The following is a 19,311-nucleotide window of genomic DNA, read 5'->3' as shown; positions in this document are numbered from 1 at the left end:
GATCACCGCTTTGTTGGTCTGACGCAGGTGATAGACAGTTGGTTGGTCCTGATGTGGTCCAGGAAACCACTGATAAGATTGCACAGATCCGAGATCGCATCAGTGCGGCTCGTGACCGTCAGAAAGCCTACGCGGATCGAAAAAGGAAGCCTCTGGAATTTGAGGTAGGAGATATGGTTTTGTTGAAGGTATCACCCTGGAAGGGTGTGGCACGCTTCGGGAAGCGTGGGAAGTTGAATCCGCGGTATATTGGTCCGTTCAGAATTCTGGAAAGAATTGGGTCCATAGCATACAAGTTGGATCTACCTGCCGAACTGAATGGAGTTCACGATACGTTCCACGTATCAAATTTGAGGAAGAGTCCAACGCAAGATACCGTTGTCATTCCTACCGACGAAATTCATGTTGACGACACGCTCCACTTCGTTGAAGAACCCGTTGAGGTTACGGATTGGAAAGTGAACAAGACCTGCCGGAGCAGTGTCAAGCTCGTCAAGGTTCGTTGGAATGCCAGACATGGTCCTGAATACACCTGGGAACGTGAGGACCGGATGAAAGAGAAATACCCCCACTTATTTCCCAAGAACCCTGCAACTAGAAGCAGAACTTAAAATTTCGGGACGAAATTTTTCTAACCGGGGGGGGGGGGGGGGAATGTGACAACCCTCACTAAACCAGGTATCCGTACGGTTTAATTTATAATTAATTGCTGCGTAATTACTGTGCTTACTTGAAATAACTGATGAACTGCTACTTGATTTCTGATACTTTTATATTCCTGCATCATACTTTACATACCGTCACTACATTATTTACATGCTGAACTCTAGTGACAAACATGATGCACAAAAGCACAGTAGCACTATGAACGGATAACCTATTGAACATGCTAATAAAGCCAGCATCAGGCAGATATTGCCTCTAAGGCCTGTATGAGCCAGAAATATTTCACTACACCCATAGTGTGTGTAGGGATACAAGGGTTGTAGAACTGCGTCTCTAGGGATAAGTTACAATGACTGGATGTGCCTAGGACATACACTAAGCACAAAACTCAGCACTTTAATAAACAATTCAGCTTCTAGCTAACTAATAAAGTGCCAAAACATGAGAAAAATATTACTAGACACTTTCCAAAGTGTCGGGAATAAGTTGTGTCACTAAAAAGGGTATTAACGACACTTAAAAGCTTTGTTAAGCGCTTTAACGGATTACTATCCAACCGAACAACCGGACTATACCCGGAACATGAAAATATTGTCATTAACATTATTTGTCTTTTTCTGAGCCAGTTAGGGTCCCCGAATACCCTAACACCCGCTTTAAAACACAACGCGCAACTAACCGAGTTAATCCCTAAACTTAACTAAGTTAACCTAACTAATAACCTAACTAATAGTTAGAAATGGACTAGAACCCCCCCCCCCCCCCCTCTCTAACCGTCCCTAACTAAGGGGGGACACACTTGGTACAAAGTTGATTATTTTAATATAATGTGTTTAATATCTTTAAGACATGGGAACCATTGGTTTATAATCCAACTTTTGTCTATAAATAACTTGTGATCACACAAGAGATCATTTGTCACAACAACACAAGAACACACACCTCTCTCTCCCTCTACAAACTTTCGGCCGAGCACCCCCTTGCCCATCCACCCATTTTCGAGTTTCCATCTTCACATTCCAAGTATATGCAAGCATCAAGGATCACGTACAAGGAGTCTTGGTGCACTCGGAGCTCGAAGGACCTCATTCTCTAGCTTTTATCCACCCTATTTGCGCTTAGATTCTTCCCTAGCCTCGAGCTAGTGGTATGATGCTTAAATCCCTTTCTTGAACTATTTTGAAGTGGTTAATATGATGTATAACGATTAAAACCCGAGATCTTACAAGATGATGCTTTAAAAGTTTACTAAAAGCACATAAAAGATGGTTAAAAGCTTATAAGTTGTGTAAATGCTGTAGTATTTATTTTGTGTTGTAACGCCCTGCTTTTTCATACTTTCCATAATTAGAAAGCTCGCCTTGTAATGCTATTTTTGGAAATCTTGTATTATTGTAGTCGTCTTTTCGTTGTAAAATCCGAGACTTGGATCATAAATAAAATTCGTATTTCTTTAAATTCGCCATCTACATATTCATACATGTTCATACGTTGGAATTCATTGTACATCGAATCCTTATTTGTAATTCATACTTATACGATACTTATTCACGATGCATGTCCATGCTTGTCCTCAAATTGTTACATAAAAACCCCTAATAATATGCTTATTTGTACAACGGTTAGTCATCTAATATGTGACATATACTTGTCACTTACAAACATGTTACATACTTGTACATTACACTTTTTACCTAGTTAAATCATGTTTTATTTCATATTTCACCTTGTTACAAGTTAGGGGAAACATTGTTGCATATTATTACACAACTTAATTAACAAAATTACTCATTATAATGTTTTAAAAGAATAAAAAAATAAAGAAATATGGCAGCCCCAATTCAGCAAAATTCAGCCCCATATAGTTGGGCTTTGTGGGCTAGTTTCAAGGTGTAACCCCTTCTAAACACTTCCAAAGCCCAACCCATTGAAACCCTAATCTTTCCCCCTATAAATACCACTTATAACCAGCCTCCCTCTCACTTTTGCAACACTAAAAACTCTCAAAACATCCTCCAAACCGTAGCTGAAAGCAAGGGTTCGAGCAGATTGACACCCCTTCACGAAAATGAGCATAACTCACTCATTTCTTAACGAAATCACTTGATTCTTTTTCCTACTTACTTGGATAATCATGGGGTTCGATTCCTAGACTTCTCCTTGGAGAAATAAGACCTAGAAATGCCCCGAAATCGTCCATAAACTTTCTGTTTGTTTTTATGTTCATCAAAAACTTGTTTAAACCTATGTAACTTGTGTTCAACACATCTCATACCTATGTCCTAATGCTTACAACTTATCCCATGGTTGGTTAAGCTTAAAAACAAGGTTGAGACATTTAAAATCAGAGGATTAAACCTCATAAACTTGGTGTTTTGTTTACGGTTTCAACCCACAAATCATGTCAAACATAGCCTTTGATACATGAGTGATTATGGAACGACTTGGGTTGTCCTACATACAATCCTCACATGATTTGATGATTTCTCTATAGTTAGGTTGTTTATGTTATTGTGCAAATCCTAGTTCGTGACCCTCCTTGGTTGTTGTTACACCAAGTGAAGTGGTGAACATTCAAGGGGTTCCTAAATGGAAGCATGTCCTTCCTACCCCATACATGACATCTATGATAATACGAGGTGCCTAAATGAAGATCCTAATCTTCTACCTCCTACTTGAATTATTGGACTAAATAATATGTAGTACCTAACCTAAGTATATATATACACTCATTCGAACCTTTGATGTTGAACTTGTGTTTATATGTTAAAGTAGTAGAACATCACCTAAGACCTAAACCTTGTTGTGATTCTTATGGGTGTTCAACTCATGAAAACATTATCATAACCCTTGTGGTTACCAAGTGTCATACAAGGGTTAAGTGTTGAAGATGATTATTTTCACATGCTATTCTCATATCTTACTTTTATGTTGTTTTAAATACCGAATCTCGACTCTAAGCATACTAGAACTTTAACCCTACACATTCAACTTTCTAACCCCATCAACTTCGTCATATTGGATAATCGGAAAGCATATGCAAATTCGTGAGTATACTCGCAACCCCCTTTTTTATGTTTACCACTTTTTGGGGTGTAACATGTTTTACTATTAAACTACACTTAAACTTATTCTTTATGCAATGCACAAAACAATCCTTATACATGAATACTATGTTATGATACTTGATGCTTACGTGGACCATACTTATGTGATATGTTTTAGTCATTAGCTCTCACGAGCCTCCCTTCGACATGTATAGCGCTATAGGAGTAACGCACCGCCCCCCTTAAACTTGGGTCATGTTGAATTAATTAAACTTACTTGCGTAAACAGAGGTTGGCTAGAAATATTGCATGCCACGATAGGTTGATCTCGTATAGACTAAGTTGCCATGTGGATTCGTTTTAAACTTTTATACTTATACTTATACTTATGCTTAAACTTGTATACTCGCCTTTGCTTTTGCATTGAACTTTATTTTAAACATGTTACAGGTTGAGGATGATGATGCTATGAAATGAAGTAGCGTTGATGCCTAGATGCACATATAGATGTTTAGGTTTAATCGTTGTACCAATTTTGATTATGTTGTATTCTAATTCCTTTGAACTTGACGTTATTTGATTTCTTTGTAACGTTGACAAATGAATTATGAAATGAAATCGGTTTATTAAATATTGTCACAAATAGCGTTATGATGTCTCTAGCAATCTTCACACTTCGTCTCATCCCGATGTTTCCGCCATTGGTTGGGGTGTGACAGATTGGTATCAGAGCCATAACTATAGGGAATTAGGAAAAGTAGGAATGCTTTAACCTAGTATATAGTTCTAGAGCCTTATTCGTACGTTTTACTAAAAAACTACTTGCATGCTATCTTATTTGCTTTTATTTATTCTCTTGATCTTGTAAGCATATGTGTCACTTATGCGTTAACACTTAACATGCTATACTTATTTTTGTTATGTGTTAATACCTGTTTCATCGTCTTATCCTTTATGTGTGTTCTTGACATACTTTTTATGCATTAATATTCGTTTCATCATTTCACTTTTATTTTGATATTCTTGACATGTTATACTTGTTTGTTTAATCTTTAATATACACTTTTCCTCACGCGTTTTACTCGACTATTCTAAATCCGACAACACACATATTGCACAAACGAGACGAGTCCACCAAAATAGGCGTGAAACCCACAATTTGGTGAATGACTCTCAATCCTTCTACCTTTCTTTTTACACGGAATTCACCACCAAGTTAGGAGTGAAATCCTCACCTTGATGGAGAAATTCGAATTTCAAATTGTAGTGGACCCTCGTCAACACGTCGAAATTAAATTTTGACCCGACGAGTACCAACCACACTTAGGATACGAAATCGTCAAGTTAGGGGTGAAACCCGCACCTTGTCGACTAGTTCCACTCCTTGGCATTTTTTTTTTTTCATAAATCCCGCCAAGTCTCGAAATTTCGATTGATTTGGGACATGTAGTAACCGGAAGGGTAAATACCGTTAACCGACTTGTCGGCGAGAGTATTTTACCTATTAGGCCAAAGCATGCTCCTCAAATTCAAAAGACTTTTCGACCACTTTGGTTAGTCAAAGTTCCGTTTTGGAACACTCCAAACTTTGGTCAAACATGTGTTTCTATTGTTCATTTTATACGATGCAATCTTTCAACCTCGAGTTTACCTTTGATTTCTCTTTTCACACGCACAACATATCGAACCTTTTCGATACATTTATATATGCATGATTTTCATATAATTTAAATTCATATTCCTTGTAACAACTAGTGGAGAGGTATCATCGAGATTGGAGTGATTTCCTTACCTTGACGATTAACTCCACTCCCCTATTCTTAAAAACGACCTCACCAACGAGTTAGGGGTGATTCCCTTACCTAGGTGATCGTTACCAAAACGTCTCTTCAAAATATCTTATTATGCAAACTCGATCATATTTTATACCCAAATTGTTTATCATTATTCAAAATACCCACTCATACCAATTTCAAAATACATTGATTTGTCAAAACGTACTCAATTCATATATACGAGATTCTTAATCATGTCTTAAAACATTTTATTACGCAAACTTAAAAACCTTACGAAATGCTACCTATCAATTTAATCGGCCCAATGAAACTCTTGCCCATGAACTTCGTATTCGACTTAATCACTAAAACTTGCTCACATTATATCGTCATACTAGAGACTTCCATTCTTAATTGAAACCAAACCAACCTTTCTCAATTACCTATAGGATCTTATAGATATTATGAGATCGTTTTACCAAAGAATATTTCCAACATCAACGAACCATTTGTCAAAACCCTTTAAAATGAACACTAAGACCTTTGATAAATCCCTTTTCCAAGGATCAACGTATTCACAAAAACTCCAAAATTCCTTGTTTTGATGAAACGAACTTACCTTTTTCTACACCTATTTTTCAAAACATGTGGGCAAGAAGACTCCATGGGGACCGACCATCTTCGGATTTCGTAAACTCTTTTAAAACAAAGGTAGCATTTCCATTCATTACAAAATACGATATGCATGACCAATAAGTACTTTATATCCTCTTACATATGCAAACTATATTCTACCTTTCAAACCAAGCTCAATCTAAATTTGATTCAATAAACTCAACGTTTCGTTTAAACAACTATACATGCATATCATCGTACACATTTTGGTCGATACCTCGCGATAACATCATTTATATCATTCGTATTTACGTACTCGACCTTTTGAATGTTTATTACACTTAGATCCGTGATGTCCCAACGAACACTATATACGCAATATTTATTTTTCATGCCTACACCTATGTTCATACGTTTTATGCTTGTACTCATACACATACTACTTATACGTTTTACGCTTCTGCTTGTACACATACTACTTACACATTTTATGTTTATGCTCATACATACATGCGTATTCATACTTAAACTTATGCTCATACTTTCATCCTTACTCATGATTCATACATTCGTACCTATACGCGAGCGTAACCTGAGGGATTCGCTTGCGTGGGTCCCACACATACTTAAACATGGACTTGCTTATATACTATATTCTTGTACGTACACATTCTAAACTTTTTTATGTATACCCCGATGCATACACAACTAGTACAAGCTATGCGGATCATGCGACGATCAAAATAATCACGGGTGCACACGGGATTATAGTGATAGGCGTATGAGAACCATAGAGTGTGCTACTGCGTATGGTAATACACGGAACGTAACATGACACCGAAGACGAAACGGATGTAACATGGTCAAAACATGGTGGATACGCCGCTGGTACTTCCTATATATAAGTGTTTTCACCATGTTACCAAAATTTCGTAAAACGTGCCATGGGAAATTCAGTGTTTTACAGACCTCTTGGACCTAATACAAGCTTTAAGCAACTCACAAACACATTATGTCCGATTATCCATGACGAGACTTCATACTTAACATGCTACTTTCATCTATCTAATGCCCATATCATTCGTATACTTGCGTTCATTTAGTGTCAACTGTTCGCACCATGCTCCTATTTCCTTCCTTTCATACGAACCTCGTTCACAATCAAGCTCGTTTAAGCATTCAAATCCTAACTTATCTTATTACCCTTAGAACTTTCTAATTATTAGCCATTACAAATCGTTTTACCTATACCTGTTTACCCCTGCTTATGCCTCAAACCCATTTCGGCTCGACAAATCATTTTACAAATTTATCTTTATCTTCCCAAAATCTCGTACTTTTCAAAACGTTTCAAAATCTCAAGTCTCGAACTGTTACCAAAACTCTTTAAATCTACCTCTTAAATAAATTTCGGGACGAAATTTCCTAAAGGAGGGGAGACTGTAACGCCCTGCTTTTTCATACTTTCCATAATTAGAAAGCTCGCCTTGTAATGCTATTTTTGGAAATCTTGTATTATTGTAGTCGTCTTTTCGTTGTAAAATCCGAGACTTGGATCATAAATAAAATTCGTATTTCTTTAAATTCGCCATCTACATATTCATACATGTTCATACGTTGGAATTCATTGTACATCGAATCCTTATTTGTAATTCATACTTATACGATACTTATTCACGATGCATGTCCATGCTTGTCCTCAAATTGTTACCTAAAAACCCCTAATAATATGCTTATTTATACAACGGTTAATCATCTAATATGTGACATATACTTGTCACTTACAAACATGTTACATACTTGTACATTACACTTTTTACCTAGTTAAATCATGTTTTATTTCATATTTCACCTTGTTACAAGTTAGGGGAAACATTGTTGCATATTATTACACAACTTAATTAACAAAATTACTCATTATAATGTTTTAAAAGAATAAAAAAATAAAGAAATATGGCAGCCCCAATTCAGCAAAATTCAGCCCCATATAGTTGGGCTTTGTGGGCTAGTTTCAAGGTGTAACCCCTTCTAAACACTTCCAAAGCCCAACCCATTGAAACCCTAATCCTTCCCCCTATAAATACCACTTATAACCAGCCTCCCTACCACTTTTGCAACACTAAAAACTCTCAAAACATCCTCCAAACCGTAGCTGAAAGCAAGGGTTCGAGCAGAATGACACCCCTTCACGAAAATGAGCATAACTCACTCATTTCTTAACGAAATCACTTGATTCTTTTTCCTACTTACTTGGATAATCATGGGGTTCGATTCCTAGACTTCTCCTTGGAGAAATAAGACCTGGAAATGCCCCGAAATCGTCCATAAACTTTCTGTTTGTTTTTATGTTCATCAAAAACTTGTTTAAACCTATGTAACTTGTGTTCAACACATCTCATACCTATGTCCTAATGCTTACAACTTATCCCATGGTTGGTTAAGCTTAAAAACAAGGTTGAGACATTTAAAATCAGAGGATTAAACCTCATAAACTTGGTGTTTTGTTTAGGGTTTCAACCCACAAATCATGTCAAACATAGCCTTTGATACATGAGTGATTATGGAACGACTTGGGTTGTCCTACATACAATCCTCACATGATTTGATGATTTCTCTATAGTTAGATTGTTTATGTTATTGTGCAAATCCTAGTTCGTGACCCTCCTTGGTTGTTGTTACACCAATTGAAGTGGTGAACATTCAAGGGGTTCCTAAATGGAAGCATGTCCTTCCTACCCCATACATGACATCTATGATAATACGAGGTGCCTAAATGAAGATCCTAATCTTCTACCTCCTACTTGAATTATTGGACTAAATAATATGTAGTACCTAACCTAAGTATATATATACACTCATTCGAACCTTTGATGTTGAACTTGTGTTTATATGTTAAAGTAGTAGAACATCACCTAAGACCTAAACCTTGTTGTGATTCTTATGGGTGTTCAACTCATGAAAACATTATCATAACCCTTGTGGTTACCAAGTGTCATACAAGGGTTAAGTGTTGAAGATGATTATTTTCACATGCTATTCTCATATCTTACTTTTATGTTGCTTTAAATACCGAATCTCGACTCTAAGCATACTAGAACTTTAACCCTACACATTCAACTTTCTAACCCCATCAACTTCGTCATATTGGATAATCGGAAAGCATATGCAAATTCGTGAGTATACTCGCAACCCCCTTTTTTATGTTTACCACTTTTTGGGGTGTAACATGTTTTACTATTAAACTACACTTAAACTTATTCTTTATGCAATGCACAAAACAATCCTTATACATGAATACTATGTTATGATACTTGATGCTTACGTGGACCATACTTATGTGATATGTTTTAGTCATTAGCTCTCACGAGCCTCCCTTCGACATGTATAGCGCTATAGGACTAACGCACCGCCCCCCTTAAACTTGGGTCATGTTGAATTAATTAAACTTACTTGCGTAAACAGAGGTTGGCTAGAAATATTGCATGCCACGATAGGTTGATCTCGTATAAACTAAGTTGCCATGTGGATTCGTTTTAAACTTTTATACTTATACTTATACTTATGCTTAAACTTGTATACTCGCCTTTGCTTTTGCATTGAACTTTATTTTAAACATGTTACAGGTTGAGGATGATGATGCTATGAAATGAAGTAGCGTTGATGCCTAGATACACATATAGACGTTTAGGTTTAATCGTTGTACCAATTTTGATTATGTTGTATTCTAATTCCTTTGAACTTGACGTTATTTGATTTCTTTGTAACGTTGACAAATGAATTATGAAATGAAATTGGTTTATTAAATATTGTCACAAATAGCGTTATGATGTCTCTAGCAATCTTCACACTTCGTCTCATCCCGATGTTTCCGCCATTGGTTGGGGTGTGACATGTGTGGTTATTTGGACCCGATCTATGTTGTGGTAGCTCGGATCATCATTTAACCCGGTTTGGTTATGATCATGGATCATGACATAAGGATGTTTTGAATGAAACAAGGGTTAAAGGGTGAAACTCTACCACACACGAATCATGAACTTGTGTAAAAGCGTTTTACTTGTGAAACAATATTTAAAACTAGCAGATCTACGTATCTGCAAGCGGTATTTTCAAAGAACCACGTATCAAAGAAATCATGTTTTCTAAAAACGGATCTTACACTTACAAGTATGATTTTTAGAACACACAAGTGTGTAAGCACTTGTGTAACACAAAAGTTTCGACAAAATAACAATTTTTGTAAAAGATGCCGAGAAGTTGTGAAGACGGAAATTCTTTAAAAGTAAGGTTTTTACGAAGCCGGACTAACTTATATAAAGATCCGCTAAAAGTAATGATATTTATTTCGTATTTTGAGTAAATCACAAGTTCATGAAATTTAGGCGATTTACATACTTGTTAACTAGTTTGTTGTGTTGAAAATTGTTTTGATCGAATAAAGAAGTTGTTGAATTGATTTGTAAAAGAAAATGATACGCTTGAAAGCGTGGCCACCTCCAGTTACAAAGGAAACTCTGGCGAAATTTTCCTAAAAACCTAACACTTAGAAATATTTTCACTATAAGTGTTAGAAATACTTTTTGACATGTTTTCGAAATATAAGTTTCGCCACGACTTTATTTACAAAATATCGGAGGTGGGATTTTCAAAAATTAAACGTGATAAATATATATTTAGTAAATATATTTTTCACGACATTATTTGTCATTATTTTGTGAAGTATATAATATTATTTTTAGGGTAAAAATAATATTATCAAACGTTAACGGATCCAAAATAATACGAACGCTTTCACGATAATCATATAAGTTACACCGGTAATTACTATTACCACTCGATCGTTAAAACATAACTTACGCAATTTACGGAAATATTTATGAACGTAGATATTTGACAAAGTATTATTTTGGGAGAATTTTGTGAAGTAAAAATATAATATTTTTGAGAAAAATATTTATATTTTGGAATTAGAAATAAATATATATTAAGTAAGACTTAATAATATATTTCGAGCACACATGTATTAAATCCCCCATCCTTGGGAAGGAAAATAATTACCAAGTATGCACGGAATGTAAACACGAAATAGTTGTCTAACTATTTCCCAAAAACCTAAACCATAAAGCTAAGGCACGGCCGTCCGTCTAATAGAGTTAGTACATGTAGGTCGTTGCACAGCTGCTTGGCTTGGAGTATACTTGGTAGAGACGCACCGACTGTGAGTTCATGTCCCCCTTTTCTCTTAACTGTTTTCAGTTTTCTAAACTGCGGGGGTGAAATACATGTTACAATGTTTATGAATACTTTATACATGGTATGGTTAGCGTAAGGAGGTTTGTTACTTAGATCATGTGAATGGGTAGGCGGAAACTTGAGGTCATTAATCCTCAAGGTAGGACCGAGGGGCAGGAGCGATAGATCTATTTGGGTGTAGCGAGCCCAGTCCCAGGCCCAGCATAACGGACCTCGGGATGACTTTGTACCCGACGCATAAATCTGCTAGGTTTGAGCCTTCTTACTTGCATTTCACACATATCAATGGCCTTGCAAACCATTGGTGATCTCTTTTTCCTTATTTGCTACATACCAGGATATTTACACAAACAAAGGTTTATTTACTCACTTACACATGAACTCACTCAACAATATTGTTGATTTTTCAACTTACATGTATTTCAGGGAATTAAAGGATCTGGCACGGTATGGCACGTTATCCCGCTGCACTGTTTTCAAGGTCATTCGGGTTTATGGAATGTGACTCTTTCCTGGACAAGTCACAGTCCTTAAACCATGTTTATGTTAAGTTTGTGGTTGTTAAGTTATTGTTTGTTGAACAATGTTATGGTCGTTAGGGTGTATTCCCGTTAAAACAATGTTGTTGTAATTTGGTTTTAAAACTTAAATGAATGGATGATCTTGCATGGTTTTTATTCATATAGCTTGTTATGGTTAAGCTATGGTATTAAGAAGTCACACCAAATTAACCACGCTTCCGCAAAGCCAGGGTGTGACACTCTTTGTCAGTTGTGGTTGATTTATGGGAGGAGGTTATGAAACGAATATATGTTTATGCGAATTCACAACATCCTTGCTTTATTCTATTTAATCTATTAGAACGATCCTTGTTTTGTCACGTACATGCGTTTAATTCCCAACATCCTTATTGTATCAGACTATCTCACCTCCTTTTCTCTCTCTGACAACCTAGACCCAAACCACCGCAATCCACCACGTTCTGCGAAAAAAAAACATCATCTGTTCATCATTGTTCTTGAAGATGAAGAGGAAGATGAAGAAACGAGGGTTTATTCTCTTTAATCTATTAGAACGATCCTTGACTTGAATTTGTGGATTTCGGTTGGGTCAGAAAAACTTAACAAGAGAAGCAACTAAAAAGATACAATTGATTACTCGGTCGAATAACGGGTCCGTTAAAGTTGAGCTTCCTGATGCAATTTTCACAGTGGTACCAATGTCCTACTACTACAATCCTTCCAACGCCTGATTCCGATACAACCCTTGATGTTGAAACCGACTTTACCTCATGAAAATGAAATAAAGAAATTTTTTTAGAGAAGCGTTGGGATTAACGGTTTATGAGTGAAAGAGTTAACATTCTGATTCAGATTCAGGAAGTAGATGTTTAGTAGTGTTTGAGAAACTAACAAGGTAAACCTGAATTTTCCAAATTTTAGACACTTACTTGAACCGTTAGTAATGCTAGATGTCATTTTGGCTGAACCACAACCTATTACAGCACTGTATGAACCTGTGTTTTGAAAATAGGCTTTGTTCTTCGTTTATTGGATCGTTCTAATAGATTAAGAGGTTTTTACCATTTTTTACCATGTGTATGGGGGCGTATACCGTTTATACGGCCGTATACGATTGGTAAAAAATATTTTTACCGATCGTATACTATGTATACGGTGATTGTATACGGGCCGTATATTGTTATACGGCCTGTATACTATGGGTAGAAAATGGTAAAATTGGTTTATTCTCTTTAATCTATTAGAACGATCATTGTCTTGAGAACCTGATTCTGATTTAAACAATGGAATTTGTGGATCAACATAAATAACTGAAAAGAACTCGCCATTCTCTTGCATCTGTATACGTTGATTGTGGATTTAACTTGCAAGAATTGTGTCCGTCGCATGGACTCAGACTCATACTACTAGCAGAACCCGACACGTCTTCTGTGATGATTCGAAACATTCACGAACCACAATGGTAAAAATTGGTTTATTCTCTTTAATCTATTAGAACGATCCTTGTAATCATCAATCGGCTTTGAACGACTGTACAACACTCGTAATCCTCAACCGACTTTGAAACCAGACGGAATCTACGAAGAAATTGTTGGAATATGTGGATTTCGGGAGAATAGTTTTTAGTAGATACCTTTGGCTGCTTTCATTTGAATAATGAAGATGAAGATGAAGAAACGAGGGTTTATTCTCTTTAATTTATTAGAACGATCCTGATTCTGATTTAAACAATGAAATTTGTGGATCAACAGAAATAACTCGCCATTCTCTTGCACCTGTATACGTTGATTGTGGATTTAACTTGCAAGAATTGGGTCCGTCACATGATAGAAGATACATATCGTCCGTTCAAGTTGAGCTTCCTGATGCAATTTGTTGGAATTTGTGGATTTCGGTTGGATCAGATCTCGGAAGTACTGAACAACAGAAATAACAGCTTCGGTTTCATCAACCGGTTTTTTTACAAATCATCTGTTTCCTGAATCTGAATCTGAAAGTTAACTAGACCCCTCAAGTTGTCATTCATAACAACTAAGTGTCTGGAGAAGAGTATGTTGATATAGGAGAGTTGATGCAATTTTACAAGCATTTTATCGTGTGTTGTAATTTTAATGAAGCAATGAAGATTGAATATGCAAACCGCATCCTTCTGCTGTGATGATTCGAAACATTCCGAAAAACTAGCAGAACCCCACACGTCTTCTGTGATGATTCGAAACATTCCGAATAACTAGCAGAACCCTACACGTCTTCATAACTAATTGTCCATCACTTAAGACCTTGAAAAGATTTGTTGAAATCGAAGAAAAGAGTAACTAGCAGAAGACGTGTCGGGTTCTTCCAACAAATTGTGTATGTGCTTGTGCTTTAGAAACCGGTCGGGTTCTTCCAAAGTTGTTGATCTTTGAGTGGTGATTTACTCCCGAACAAACCATGCCCACCTTGACCAAATAGATAAGCGTATCACTCGATCTACTTACATTCGAATAACGCTGAGAATCCACAACGCTTATAGCCAGGTTCTTTCCTTCAATCTTGGCAAAATCAATGCCTGTTTGTTTTATTATCACGAAAGTACTGAACAACCGAGATAACAACTCCGGTATTTATCACCAACTCAACTTTAGTAGTGTTTGTTTGAGAACCTGATTCAGATACACAACGGTCTCTTTGCTTCGTCCACTAGAACTATTTGTGTATGCATTCTTTTGGTAGTTAACAACACTAATTAGAAAAAAATCTGAAAAAAAATTAATCATATCGATTGCTATAACAGGATGGATGTGATACATACAAATAGATAAGCTGTCACAGTTGTCAAGACTGTTTGTCTGAGGGTGATAAACAACGCTGATACAAACGCATGTGTTTCGAAATAGGCTTTGTTCTTGGTTTAATGAAGTTACACGTAATATCTAGTTATATTCAGATTTAAACAATGCCCGCCTAAACTGAGATAACGGACATCCATCAAACTCAAAAAGAAAACTTGTGTTTCCCATAGTCACAAAAGATTGCGGTTTGTATTTCGCATAGCCACCGACACGTCTTCATTTTACGGAGAATGTTCTAGAAATTGAAGGAAAAGGAAAAGATTTCTTGAAATCGAATTTAACAACTATGACAGCTTATTAAAAGTAGCAGTCACCTCCAATCATTTCCCTGGTCAAATCACACACTATAAAGTTTAAAGTTATCGTGTGTTGTAGTTTGGAAAGATGACCGAATAGAGATCTGAATAACGAACCGTGGAGAACTTGTTTGTGTCGGGTTCTTCTGCTAGTTACTCGATCAACGGACTAATCGGTAACGTTACTCTACTTGTGCTCCGATTTAAGCGGCGTGTTCCGATCAACGTTGTTTAAAGGTGATGAAGAGTTTAGAAACCCTGAAATGATGGTGTTTTTACGGGAAAAAAACACTATACTTTAAAAACATCCATATATACGGTCCGTATACAGTTATAAGGCCCGTATACATTTGGTAACATCAAAAAAACCTCCCAAATAAATTCATTGAGCCGTATAGTTTTTATAAATCGTATACACATGTATACGGCTCGTATAACTATATACGGGCCGTATATAGTAAAATAAAAAAAAACATTCTCTGCGCATTTTCCTATTCAAAAACATTCTATAAGGGCCGTATATTTTGTATACGGCCCGTATACACTAGGGATGTGAAAATAAGATATAGGGGGTGTGGGAACAAGGGGGGGCTTTTTTTTAGCTTAACAAGTCGATAAGACCGTGGGGTATGGTGGGGCTTGGGTTGGGGCATTAGTTGACACGTGGAATGGGAGCCCCCCACCGCCTAGTGACGTGTCCGCGGGGTATGGCGGGGCGTGGGTTGGGTGCACCGCGTGGCAGATTATTAAAAAAAATTACAAAAAATTTATAAAATTCACACAACATTTATAAAAAAAACTACAATTTCATTAAAATTTTAAAAATTACATAATCCTAAAAATTACATAATACCTAAAAATTACAAAATAACAAACCTAGAGCGTTAGATAAATTTCAAAAAGGGCGATCTTGTCGAACACCTTTCGCTCCTTGCCTAGAAATTCAATATTCGCCACCGCCACCCCATCCTCGTTGCTTAAATCGCCGCTTGGAACGGCTTCGTAGTAAGCCTTGAAACGATCGAGCTTGGGCCGTAGCTCGCGCCATTTATGTTGGCACGCGTTGATGTTGTGGCGGTCGTGACGGACGTTATGTTTGTAGGTTGCGAATGCTTCCGGCCAATATCGTGTTTGGCCAGGTTGACGAGCCTTCATAGCGTCAACGACGCTTGTAACGAGAGCCAATTCTTCCTCGTGGGTCCAAGATGCCATCTTCTTCGGGTTGGGTGGATAGCGGTGGATAGTGACCGGTTTGGAAGTGGGGTAGCCGGTGGATAGCGACGGTTTGGAAGTGGGGCAGCCGGTGGATAGCGACGGTTTGGAAGTGGGGCAGCCGGTGGATAGCGACGGTTTGGTAGTGGGGCAGCCGGTGGATAGCGACGAGTTTGGGATGGGGTAGCCGGTGGGGTTGGGGGTTATTTATAGCGGACCCAGGTGACGGTTTGGGGTAGCCAAACGGTTTGAATTTTAAAATTCAAACTTTCATATGGTCAAAATGGCCCGCTATCACATGGCGGGGTCAGCGAATAGGAGCAAGCCAACTAGCATGTCACCCTCGCCCCACGCCCGACTTGAAACCCAAGCCCCAAGGGCCATGCCCTAACCCAAACCCATCCGAAGTGGTGGCTTAGGCGTTTTCCCCCAACCCATGCCCCAACCCAAGCCCCATATTCTAAGGTGACAAGCTCGTTTCTCATGGGATAATTTAACTGTGTGCTTTTTATGAAAAATCAAACATAAACTATAAGCATGTAGCTTTTTCAAATATAAACAATAAAGAAATGTATTAGAATAAAATTGTTAGAGATACACAATAAAGGAAATAGAATTTTAAATAATGAATGTTTATATGTACTCATCAAATCTCAAAGAAAAGAACTGTCTGGTAGAACAGGTTAAATGTCCGGTACACCCGGTTGAACCGCACTATACACCTTGTCAAACCTTTTTTGAGCAAAATCCGGTACGGTATAAAAATCGAATTTTAAAACATTGCGTGTAATTTAAAATCTCTTGGGCTTACCATGTGCTAGTTCTAGTCTGGGCTGGGATTCACTAGATCAGCTGCCCCCAAATCTACGTCTGGGCCTTTACTAGATCCAGCCCATCTAACATCCAGCCCAATCCTTATGACCAAGCTCATTGTCCAATGTCCAGTTACCCTTCCCATTCTTTGTTTAACTCGGGTAAATCTTGTTTTAGAAAATTAATTAATTAGTTTTAACAGATTATTGGTTCAGCTATTAGAAAATTACTTAATTAGTTGTAACAGGTTTATGGTTCAGCTAGTTAGTTAAATAATTTTTTTTTTTTTTTACCATAATATAGCCTAATAATTTAATATACTTGATAAATTGTCTAAAGCACAAAGCTAAAAGTTTGATTGAAATATAGTCATTAGATACCATAAACGTGTTTACAAAGATGTTATCAATTATGGGAAAATCTCTATTATTCCCTTATAAAGCATTTTTTTTGGATGACACTGTAGTTTCATCAACTTTTTAAGAGTCCTATTACAACTTTCGAAACATACGATACAAATGTTCTATGCAATAGTTTCGAATTTTTTCTCATTTAATAAACTTTTCTCCTAAATAATACATTATTTAATGCACATGAGATTATTTAATTCACTACATTAACTATTTATTCTTATTTATAATACCTTAAATGAAGATCTAATTTTACATTTACTAACTAAATACTATTTAACCATCACTAGTGCTCCAGTGGTGGCCACGGGTATTTAAATTCCATCTATGGTGTGCCCGGGTGAGTTTTCCTCTCCAGGTCTCAAGTTCGAGTCTGGATGATATGGGTTTCTCATTGAGAGGTTTAAATTGGGGATCTATTATGCGAGGGGGCTCTCTAGCGTGAACCCGGTTAAGACAACGTATGCTAGACCTCCCAACATTTACAAATAATTCACACCTTTCAAAAAAAAAAAAAAAAAAAACTAAATACTATTTAAATTAAGCATTATTTTATATAAATATTGAAGTACATAATTGCTAGATATTTAAATAATAATAATAATACGAAGAATAAGAACAATCAATCAATTTCTTACAGGTGGTGTTAGATTACACTTTCCAAAAGAGCCTCGGTGACACTCGTCATATTGCGCGGACCAACCCACTCGTTTTCATAGTTTTCAATCGATGTAAGATGTGTCGATATCCCTTTGAGCATATTACAACTATTTTTTTTTGGTTCTCCTTTCGTTGCTATAGCAAGTGCCGGTATGATAACGAACAATTCTGATACCACCCGCGTAGCATGGAAAAATCCCATTAGTATTTTATATAATAGTAATAGTAATTGGGTCCAGGGGAGGAGCTTAGAGGAGGCCGGACCGGGCCTCGGCCCGTGCGGTTTTTTCGCATAGTAGTGTTATATTTCAGGTTTTTGAGATTTTTTTAAATGTGTATTGGTTCGGCCTAAGCTGATTTTATTTCCAAAAAACATCGGCACATGCTGAGTTTTAGGTCAAGATCCGTCACTGATTGGGTCGTGCCACTTCTCCATCCTTGGTCGTAGGGCAATGTTGTGCTTGTGACAATTGTCAACTTTTTTGGTCATTGATTTGGATGTGAAGATGATAGGTGACAATTGTCAACTTTGGTCTTACTTTCTTCCAAAAGGGCAAATCACGTTTAGTAGAAAATGGTAAGTGATATAATTTAGTATAACTTTGATTACATCAATTGTATCAAAGTTTTCAGATATTACTTATGTCACTTTCACGTTAATATTTCATACAATTTTGTCTTGCCCATTAGACGATGTTTGTCAAGGCTTCGTGTCATGTCAATTGGGTAACACCTGCCTGCTTCTGAGAAAGTCACAGGTAGTTTCATAATAAAATGTTTCTATCTTGTTTTCGGTGATGTGAAGATGATTAGTGGCGAAGCTTGAGATTTCCCACCGGGGGTCGAAAACGTATATACCCATAAATTTGTATAAAACCGGGGGGTAAAAAAACGTATATACCCAAAAATTTTTATACAAAAACTACATACTCTCCACTACTGAGAGAAAAGTTAGGGGGGTCGGCCGCCAGTGGCGGATTCTGGATTTTTTCTACCGGGTTCCTTTTGGTAGATTTTCACTAATTCTCACTATTTTCCCCTAAATCGTATAAGGTTTCCACTAATTTTTTTCATTTTTTTCCAAACCAAGGGGTTCCTGGGAACCCCCAAAAACCCCCTAGATCCGCCACCGTCGGCCACCCCCTCCCGCCTCCAACTAAGCTACGCCAATGAAGATGATAGTTCACAATTAACTTTATTTGTTGATGA

This window comes from Helianthus annuus, chromosome 8 (assembly GCF_002127325.2).
Source record: "Helianthus annuus cultivar XRQ/B chromosome 8, HanXRQr2.0-SUNRISE, whole genome shotgun sequence".
In the NCBI taxonomy this organism is placed as follows: Eukaryota; Viridiplantae; Streptophyta; class Magnoliopsida; order Asterales; family Asteraceae; genus Helianthus; species Helianthus annuus.
Note: the sequence above shows the minus strand (reverse complement) of the source record.